The following is a 10051-nucleotide window of genomic DNA, read 5'->3' on the forward strand; positions in this document are numbered from 1 at the left end:
TTAATTATCAATATAATTCATGATTCATCATAGAATCTGATTCATCATAGAATCTGATTCATCATAGAATCTGATTCATCATAGAATCTGATTCATCATAGAATCTGACTCATATATAAATTTATAAATTTAAAATCTAAAGTTAATGGAATTATCATGGGCGATATCAAGGGCGTCCGAAACATAAATGGTCTCTTCACCGACAATTACACAATTTTCCCCACATCTCCTTTTCTATCTCCACGCTTAATTGTACCAACTTTTACTATATTTTCTTCCTTTTCTATACATTTTACGATTCATCTTCATGATATGATTCATCTAGATCAATTTTATGAATTCAAAATTTTAATCATTTATGGAGTTGTCGTCGGCGAAAAGGCAGTTATCAAAATGGTCTCTTCACCGATAATTTTCCTATAACTCATTTTCTTCCTCCGCGCTTATTCGTACTATATTTTCTCCATTTTCCTTATATTTTACGATTAATCTGTAGAATATGGTTCATCTGGATGCACTTTATAAATTTATTGTGTGATTAGTTAATGTTTTTCGTCGGTGAAAAGGCCGTCGATCTACGAGCTATCTTAAACCGTTACTTTGAAACTCACGTAAACACCTTAACGTGACTTTTTATAGTTTCGTTTATAATTTTAGTTTCTTTGCAAATCATTAATTATTTCTTATGTTGCTTTACGTAATTGTGGATATCTTGCACACCGAAGCTGGATGGAGGTTATGTTTTACCTCCTGTTTGAGTTTTGTTTTTGTGAACAGCTTCCTGCCCACAATTTTAATCGTAGAGTAAAGTAAAGAATATATAATTTCGAACAAACTTTTCTCTTCATTTATCTGAGGGAAATTTTACTAATGGGAACTTTTAATTGTATTAAAATAGACAAATATTCTAAGTCTGGTAATGTCCTTGACTGATAAACGCCAGACTGTGGTTTGAGTCCCGTTCAAACTTGTTAGTTTCTTTGGTTGCTGCAACCTTACTATCCTTCTGAGCTAAGGAATGGGGGCTTTGGGAGAGCCTATAGATCTTATCTGCTGGGTCATCAGCAGCCATTGTCTGGCTTGGGCGCTCACCATATGCATATATGGTCAGTCTCTAGGGCATTGTCCTGCCCGATAGGGCAATGTCATTGTGCCTTGCCTCAGCTATTTACGAGTGGCCTTTTAACCTTTAAACTAATAGTACAGTCAATTCCTTTAGTATTTAATATATAGGAATTGGAAAATTTATCTTAAATGGGGAAATACTGCAGCTTCTACGACTTTATCTTTATCTAGTCATATACGTAGAGTAAAAGACTGTGATTTTAATTCCAACAGGGAAAATATCCTAGTGAGGAAAGGAAATAAGGAAACCACAATAAAAGTAATTAACAATTAAAAATAAAATATTTTAATATCAGTAACAGTATTAGAATAAATATTTCCTATATGATCTATGAAATCTTTAACAAAACAAGAAGGGAAATAAGATAGAAGAGTGTGCCCGAGTGTACCCTCAAGCAAGAGAACTTTAATCCAAGACAGTGCAAGGCCATGGTACAGAGGCCATGGCACTACCCAAGACTAGAGAACAATGGTTTGGTTTCAGAGTGTTACTAATTGAAGTCGTGTAATCATAAGTCTATAATCACCAACAGTGGTTGCCATAAGTGTTAATCTAAAAGCCCAAAGCTTTGCTTCATCTTAATCCCTTTAAAGGAAACCATCTCACTACGACCCAAAGGAACAATGTTGTACTGTAGTCTGTCTTTAGCAGCTGTTGATTCAATTGGGCATTTAAAGGTTTAAAGACATTGCTCTAGCAAGCAGGACAATGCCCTAGAGACTGATCATGTATGCATATGATCAACGCCCAAGCCCCTTATCCACCCAAGGTATGATAGAGGAAGGCCACGCAATGGTTGCTGATGACTCAGCAGGTAGACCTATAGGCTCCCTCAAACCCACCATCCTTAGCTCACAAGGATGGTGAGGTTGCAGCGACCAAAGGAACTAACAAGCTTGAGGCCACCACATAGGATTGGCTTAGGAATGACCAGATACATAACTTAAGCTTCATAGAACCATATTATTGATATTACTTGCTAAGTTACGACCCCAGTTGGAAATGCAAGATTATATAAACCCAAGGGGTCCTTACAAGGAAAAATAGCCCAGTGAGGAAATGAGATAAGGACAAACTACAAGTGAAGCAATGAACAATTGATATGAAATATTTTAATAACATTAACATTAATATATTTTTTCATACAAACTCTTCAAAAAAAAAAAAAAAAAAAAAAAAAACGCTGGTCTTAGACATTGCCATAACCTCTGTACCATGGTCTTTCAATGTCATTGAGTAGAGTTCTCTTGCTTGAGGGTAGACTCTAGCACACTATTCTACCTTATTTATCTTCCTCTTGTTTTTTAATTTTTTTATAGTTTATATATGAAATATTTATTTTAATGCTGTTATTGTTCTTAAAATATTTTAATTGTTAATTACCTTTCTTGTAGTTTCCTTTTTTCCTTTCTTCACTGGGCTATTTTCCCTGTTGGAGCCCCTGGGCTTATAGCATCCTGCATTTCCAACTAGGGTTGTAGTTTAGCAAGTAATGATGATAATAAAATGATAGAATAGTGTGCTTGAGGTGCAGTCAAGGTCACAGGCAAGCAAAACGACCAAAATCAGTCCAAAAGGTCAAGAACTAAGTTGACCTTTTTGTCTATTAAAGATTTCTACACTGTTGAAATCAATTTCAGTGTAGGTCATGTGACCAATGACCTTTCAAAGAGCTATATTAATCACCCCCTCACCCCCACCATTGTTGCTCACAGTTGGGGTGAGGTTGGGGGTGTCTTTTCACTGGCTACTCAGAGTAGGGGTGTAAGGCTATTATTATTACACAGCGTATTTTCTATATATCCGAATATCCTACTTTTCATATTTTTGGTTAATTAATCATGTCATTGAGGACAATATGGAAATAATCATGTAAACGTAACCATGTAAAATGCAACGCCATACACACTTGCTCTTAGAATCAGCTCTGTTCATGTTTGCGATTTGACAACAACAGTTTAAAAACGATAATTTATCGAGAATTGTACGAAGTTGTTTTAGGAATATTAAGCTTGTGTTTATCCCTCGAGTTCTCGTTATATCTGATGTACATTTATGAGACTGTCACGATGCTAGAGAAATCTCAGTCAATCAATCAGTCAGCCGTGATAGTCCAACGATTGATGGTTAAATAGTCAGTCTAGAGATTTTCAAAGGACATTTTACCGTTCACACAATGAAAGAAAGTTCCAGCAATGTCGATCTGAAATAACATATATTTAAGTTATTAATTTACTTTTTTTTTTTTTTTAAGTGATGGTGGTGTAGTTATTTTACTTTAATTAAGGGCTGCTTTTCTGGTCCTATCACACTATGGACCTCTACTCTCTACAGCCCCCTCAGTCGTTTTTTTTTATTTATGCATTCCAAGACATTCAGCATTTCACACCACATATTGCTCGTTTATTGTCTAATCCAATTTATCGAAGTACTTAGAGTGCAAGAAAGTCTTCAGTTTCCTCTTGAAAGGCTTAATAATAGCTTCAGTCTTTCTGATGTCTAGTGGGAGCATATTGTATAGTCTCGGGGCCGCATATTCAAAGGCTCTGGTCTAGAGCCTACAGTAGACATATATCTAGGTTCCAATAGTTTGAGACTATCTGTAACTATTCTCGTGTCAACACTATTTGTTGACTACTCAATGTGTAGTAATTCTCTTAGCTATTCTGGACGACCGGTTCTGATAACTTGATTGATATGAAATATTTTAATAACATTAACATTAATATTCTAAACTAAGTTCTTGCTTTAATAAGTTGTCAGTGTAAATCAATTAGGGTAGAGTAATCGAATATTTCTCTCTCTCTCTCTCTCTCTCTCTCTCTCTCTCTCTCTCTCTCTCTCTCTCTCTCTCTCTCTCAACAAGGTAGCACGTGTACCGGCCTGTTTTATTTGTCTATATCAATCCAAGTACAGCAATATCAACTCACGCTGAAACTTAAGCAGATTTCCCGTGGTAATATTCTTGATGCGTCTTTAATTAGTTTCATATAATACTTTATCATATTCAAGTTGTTCAATTAATCAGCTTTTAATATTTATTGAATCTTAGAATAAACTATAGTGATATGGTGCAAGCTGCAGTTTTTTCTCAAATAATGGTTGGTTTAAAGTTCCCAAGATTATGATTTTATTTTCAAGTGTTTATGTAGGAAAAGAAATACAAATAATAAACTTTTGTAATTTAAGTGAAGGGAAATATGAACTTCGTTACCATTCATGGACAATAGAATAAGGTCACCATTTACACTCTCATGGGATGAATTAATTAAAGTCAAAGGGTAGAGAAATAAGTTATAAATTGTGTAGTCACTCTTGTGGGTTCAACACGTTCTAGATGCAACCTCCCTCTCTCTCTCTCTCTCTCTCTCTCTCTCTCTCTCTCTCTCTCTCTCTCTCTCTCTTCTTATATAATTTTGACGTCCAATTCTGATAACTTGGAGGGTTATTGTATCTAATCTAAACTAAATTCTTGCTTTAGTAGGCAGCCAATGTAAATTGATAAGCGTACAAGTGATCTTATGTAGTTTTTAACATCTCATACGTAGTCAATACTATTATACATATATGATTAATATATTTGCTGATATTATATAAGGCTACAATTCGAGGTATCAAAGTTGTAATGACTTGCTAAAGATATCAGTAAAAACAATGAAATTAGTTAAGAGTCATTCGCAGTTTTACCATTTCAGAGAGTCAATAGAGGAATTTAGAATGTGAACTCTCTCTCTCTCTCTCTCTCTCTCTCTCTCTCTCTCTCTCTCTCTCTCTCTCTCTCTCTCTCTCTCTCTCTCTCAATACAAAATATTTCTCGTGTTATAGCTTCGATAAACATACTCTATCAATTAAAATAGCCAATGAACACTGCTAATGAATAAATCTATGATGATTAGCATTTAATAAAAATGGTGAAACTAATATATTTTGAAAAAGATTACAAACAGTTTGACTGAACAGAGATATTCGTCTGACATTTAAGCAAAAAGAACTTATTTGGTTGCTAAAGATGCTGAAAAGTCTCCCGTGCCATAAAAGGAGTTGTACCCTTTTGCACCAAACTGCAAAGAGTGGTTGCAAGTTTTGATGTGCAGTCAGAATTTCATTGCTCCCAGACTCCCCAGTGTTGTTATGGTTTTTGACCAAATTCGTTTATACAAGTACTTACAAGGCAATCTCTCTCTCTCTCTCTCTCTCTCTCTCTCTCTCTCTCTCTCTCTCTCTCTCTCTCTCTCTCTCTACGCCTTAAAGAGACTTGAGTTACCTACAATTAGATTAATTTATAGTCAGAATAGAGATGGAGACTAGATTATGTAACAGCCTTAAACATTTATCGAACAGGTATTTAAAACGAGAGAGAGAGAGAGAGAGAGAGAGAGAGAGAGAGAGAGAGAGAGAGAGGGGCCGCTTTATAGTCATACCTTCATGGAGGAAAGGTGCTAGGTAAAATCATTGTTACTTTGTGAAGCTATTTTCCTCAACACACACAGCTAGAGGGTATTTGTTCATAACATTTCGTTGTTATACTGATGATTTAAGTATTAAAAAATCGGTGTTTGGTCCTTTTAACATCTTGATTTGTTGTTTCAGACATTGCTCGACATAACCAGCCCAAATAGCAGGACCATAGAAGGGTGCTGGACGCTGTCTGATCGGTTCTGGAGCCACGTAATATCAAGCAGGCATTAGGAAGAGACTGGTCAAAATATAGACAGTAAGTAATTGGAAAACTAAAGATTTAATAAAATCATTTATATTTAGATGATATCTTTTGCTATCAAAAGACTTGTTGTATACTTAGGGATATTCAATGCGTAGATTTAAGGATTTAGATATTATAATGTTCAAGTAATCACATTATTTAATGCATTATTTTTCTGTGGGAAATTTTTGGTGAGAAAGGATAGTCTCTTATTTGCATGTGGGTGTGGGAATGGTGGTATTTTTTTTATATATATTGTTAGTGTTAGCTAATTATCTAATTGAAGTTCGTGTTACGGTTTTTTTTAATTACCTCCGCCAACGAAATTGGAAGGAGGTTATGTTTAACCCCTCTGTTTGTGTGTGTGTGTGAACAGCTTCCTGGCCACAATTTTAATCGTAGAGTAATGAAACTTTCAGGGATTAACTTTTATGTAAATAGCTTGATATGATTAAATTTCGGAAGGTCAAAGTCAAAGATCAAGGTCATGGTCAAGCAAAATGTGCAATTCACGTAATCAGCCATAAGTTTGGACATCGTTGTCACAGAGACTTCAAACTTGGTTCATATTTGAGTGTAAGAAAATCCACGCCAATTAATAAATGTTAAGATCAAAGGTCAAGGTCGAGCAAAATGTCGTGAAATCAGCTCCTGCGGTGGAGGTCTGCGCTCTACTGAGTACCCCTCTAGTATTAACTCTGCGAACAGACTCTTATCAATTACTTGAACCAACTTGAATAGTGTAAATGTCTTCCTTTAGTTTCTTCACTGGAGTGAGTCTGATCAATCTTGCCCAAATTTTTCTTGGCTTTATAGGTTTAGTAACTGTTCAGAACCGACACTCTTGTTAAATGTCGTTTTTGTGATTTCATAAGGTAATATCTTTGTTTGATCAAGTGTTCACAGAATTTTGTGTTTAATATTGTATTTACACCTGAATTGTTTCTTTTTTTACTTTGTTTTACCCAAAACTTTTGAAAGTTTATTTGTGTATACAGTGTATATATATATATATATATATATATATATATATATATATATATATATGTACATATATATGTATATATATATATATATATATATATATATATATATATATATATTATAAATGATATATATAATATATATATATAATTATATATATATATTTATATATATATTATAAATATATATTTATATGTATATTATATATATATATATATATATATATATATATATATTATATATATATATTATATATATATATATATATATATATATATAATTATATATATATATATATATATATAATTATATATATATATATATATATATATATATATATATATATATATATATATGTAGGCCTACATATATATGTATATATATATATATATATATATATATATATATATATATATATATATATATATATATATATAATTAAAGGTTTGGGAAGGTTTTTATATTTTGTCATTTTGACGGTGTACTGGTTATTTATTTTTCATTTCTCGATTATTTCTTTCATTCCTCACTGGGCTATTTTCCCTGTTGGAGCCCTTGGACATATAGCATATCCTTCTTTTCCAATTAGGGTTGTAGCTTAGCTATTTACAAAACTATGGATTCTGTCATTATCCAGGGTACGTCTCATGAGAGAGAGAGAGAGAGAGAGAGAGAGAGAGAGAGAGAGAGAGAGAGAGGATAATAATATAATAACAATTTGCAGATAATTTCCCCATATCGCTTTATATATCTCCACAATAACTTGTACTATATTTACTTAATCTTTAATATATTTGATGATTCATCCATAGAATCTGATTCATCTATAGAATTTGATTCATATATAGAGTTTGAATCATCTGAATTTAATTCATAAATTAAACAAAATCGAAAGTTAATGGAATTATCATCGGCGAAAAGTCCGTAACATAAATGGTCTCTTCACCGACAATCTCACAATTTTCCCTATATCATTTTCTTCCTCAAAGCTTAATTGTGCCAAATTTTACAATATTTTCTTCATTTTACATATATTTCAATATTCATCTTCATAATATGATTCATCTGCATTCAGTTTATGAATTCTAAAATTTGAATTAATTTTAGAGTTGTCGTCGGCGAAAAGGCCGTTACTAAAATGGTCTCTTCACCGACAGTATCCATATTTTCCCCTTATCTTATTTTCTTCCTCCACGCTTAATTGTACTATATTTTCTTAATTTTATATATTTTTTATGATTAATATACGTAATATAATTAATCTGGATGCAATTTATGAATTTATTAACTGAATATTTAATAGATTTTTCTTCGGTGAAAAGGCCGTCGATCTACGATCGGTTAGTTTGAAATTCTCATGACGTCTTATCGTGATAGTTCTATAGTTTTATGTATAATTTTAGTCTATTTGTAAATCATTAATTATATTTTATGTTGATTTACGTATTTGTGGATAATTTGCACATCGAAGTTGGAAGGAGGTTATGTTTTATCACATGTTTGTGTTTTGTTTGTGTGTGAAAACCTTCCTGGGCACAACTTTAGTCGTAGTGTATAGTTTTGAACGACATTTGAACTGAGGATAATGATAATAATAATAATACTATTAATATTATCAAAACTATTGATAATATCAGTAATAGTATTGATAATAATGATAATGATGATATTAATGATAATAATAATAATAATAATAATAATAATAATAATAATATTTCCCTTGATTTGACGAATGAGGACTTTTCGTCTCTTACCACCAAATGACCTTCTGATTTTCATGACAGGAAAAAAAAATTGTTTTAAGATTAATAGTATTTTGAATTGAACTTAAAAGTATCAAAGGAAGCCTTTGTTGAGAAATCAAAAGCTTAACTTGGACATTATTACTTTAAGAGCGAGCCCAAGCATTGATAGTTAAACTAAATAACTAGATAAGATTTTTTTCCCCATAGTGTTTCAAGTAAAGGTGGATTTCAGTAAACTAGTAAGGTAATCAACTTTAGATAAGCTTAATGATGCGAATAAGGTGAATATTTGAAGTTTAAGGAAGGAATTTCTACCTGCCATCTTGTTTTGTGAAGTCGTCAACGGGAGGAAATAGTTCCTGACAACCAAATTTCCCAAATCAATAGTTTAAATGGCCAAACTAACATTCCACAAAAACCTTAATCCTAATTATGTAAGATGATTCGTATTTGAAAGAATCTATGAATCTTCGTTGGATATAGAATATATAAAATGCCTATCCTTTTATTATATTGTGATTGAAGATGAAAGAATTTTGTTGAATTATTTAATAAGTAGTTAGTTGGCATATGCCTGGTATATATATTAACCCCTGCCATGTAACCGCCTCTCTCTCTCTCTCTCTCTCTCTCTCTCTCTCTCTCTCTCTCTCTCTCTCAACCTAGAGATTTTAGAAGTTGGACGGCTCATGAACTCCGATTATGGATGTAGGCAAGATTTTTTTTAAATGTGAGAATTAGATGATGGTTTCCATTTGGTCTTTTGGTTGAACACTGCTCAATTTATTGAATTCGTAAACGGAATCGGTGTATTTATCATAATTGACTTAAGAGAAGTAAGATAAACATCAGATTTAGATGTTGACGTCATGAACATGAGGAAGAAGTAGAAAGGTAAAATCTATATTTGTTATACACATTACTCCTATGAAGTTAAACTTAGTCTACGATGTACAATACATACTGTAGTCTACGATGTACATAAGCAGGGGAGACTAAGTGGGTCCTGTACATAGTCTACAGTGTACATAGGATACGATGTACATAGGAGGAATTCTATAGCGATTGTCCAAGACAACTCAAACTATGTTAGATTTTCCTTTTCATTGCATATGTTAATTCTCTTATTTTCTCGTTTCCTTTCCTCATTGGGCTATTTTCCCTATTGGAACCCCTGGGCTTATAGCATCTTGCTTTTGGAACTAGGGTTGTAGCTTAGCAAGTAATAATAATAATAATAATAATAATAATAATAATAATAATAATAATAATAATAATAATTAAAGATGTATGAATGTGCCAGAAATGTATCAATCTTTAGTGACTTTAAATTTGTATGTAGCTGATTAAATTTAAATTTTACAGGTGCTGTTTTAACCTAGAAGTTACGGACGAAAAGCTTCTAACTTCATCAGTGAAGATCAAACTATAACCTTTGCCGTGACTTCATTTAAGGTGAGAATGACAGGATACTTTAAACTTCAAAAGATAATG

General features: G+C 32.5%; 1 long non-coding RNA gene across 1 annotated transcript in view; it reads left to right on the forward strand.

Moving 5' to 3' along the window:
- Positions 1-5714: 5714 nt before the first annotated feature.
- Positions 5715-10051, forward strand: part of LOC137637126 (uncharacterized) — a 25361-nt gene continuing 21024 nt past the window's right edge. The window contains exons 1-2 of the long non-coding RNA XR_011043408.1: positions 5715-5840; positions 9923-10012. This is a non-coding gene — a long non-coding RNA (uncharacterized lncRNA). The remainder of the gene's footprint in view (positions 5841-9922; positions 10013-10051) is intronic.

Source organism: Palaemon carinicauda, unplaced genomic scaffold (genome assembly GCF_036898095.1).
Source record: "Palaemon carinicauda isolate YSFRI2023 unplaced genomic scaffold, ASM3689809v2 scaffold544, whole genome shotgun sequence".
Taxonomy (NCBI): Eukaryota; Metazoa; Arthropoda; class Malacostraca; order Decapoda; family Palaemonidae; genus Palaemon; species Palaemon carinicauda.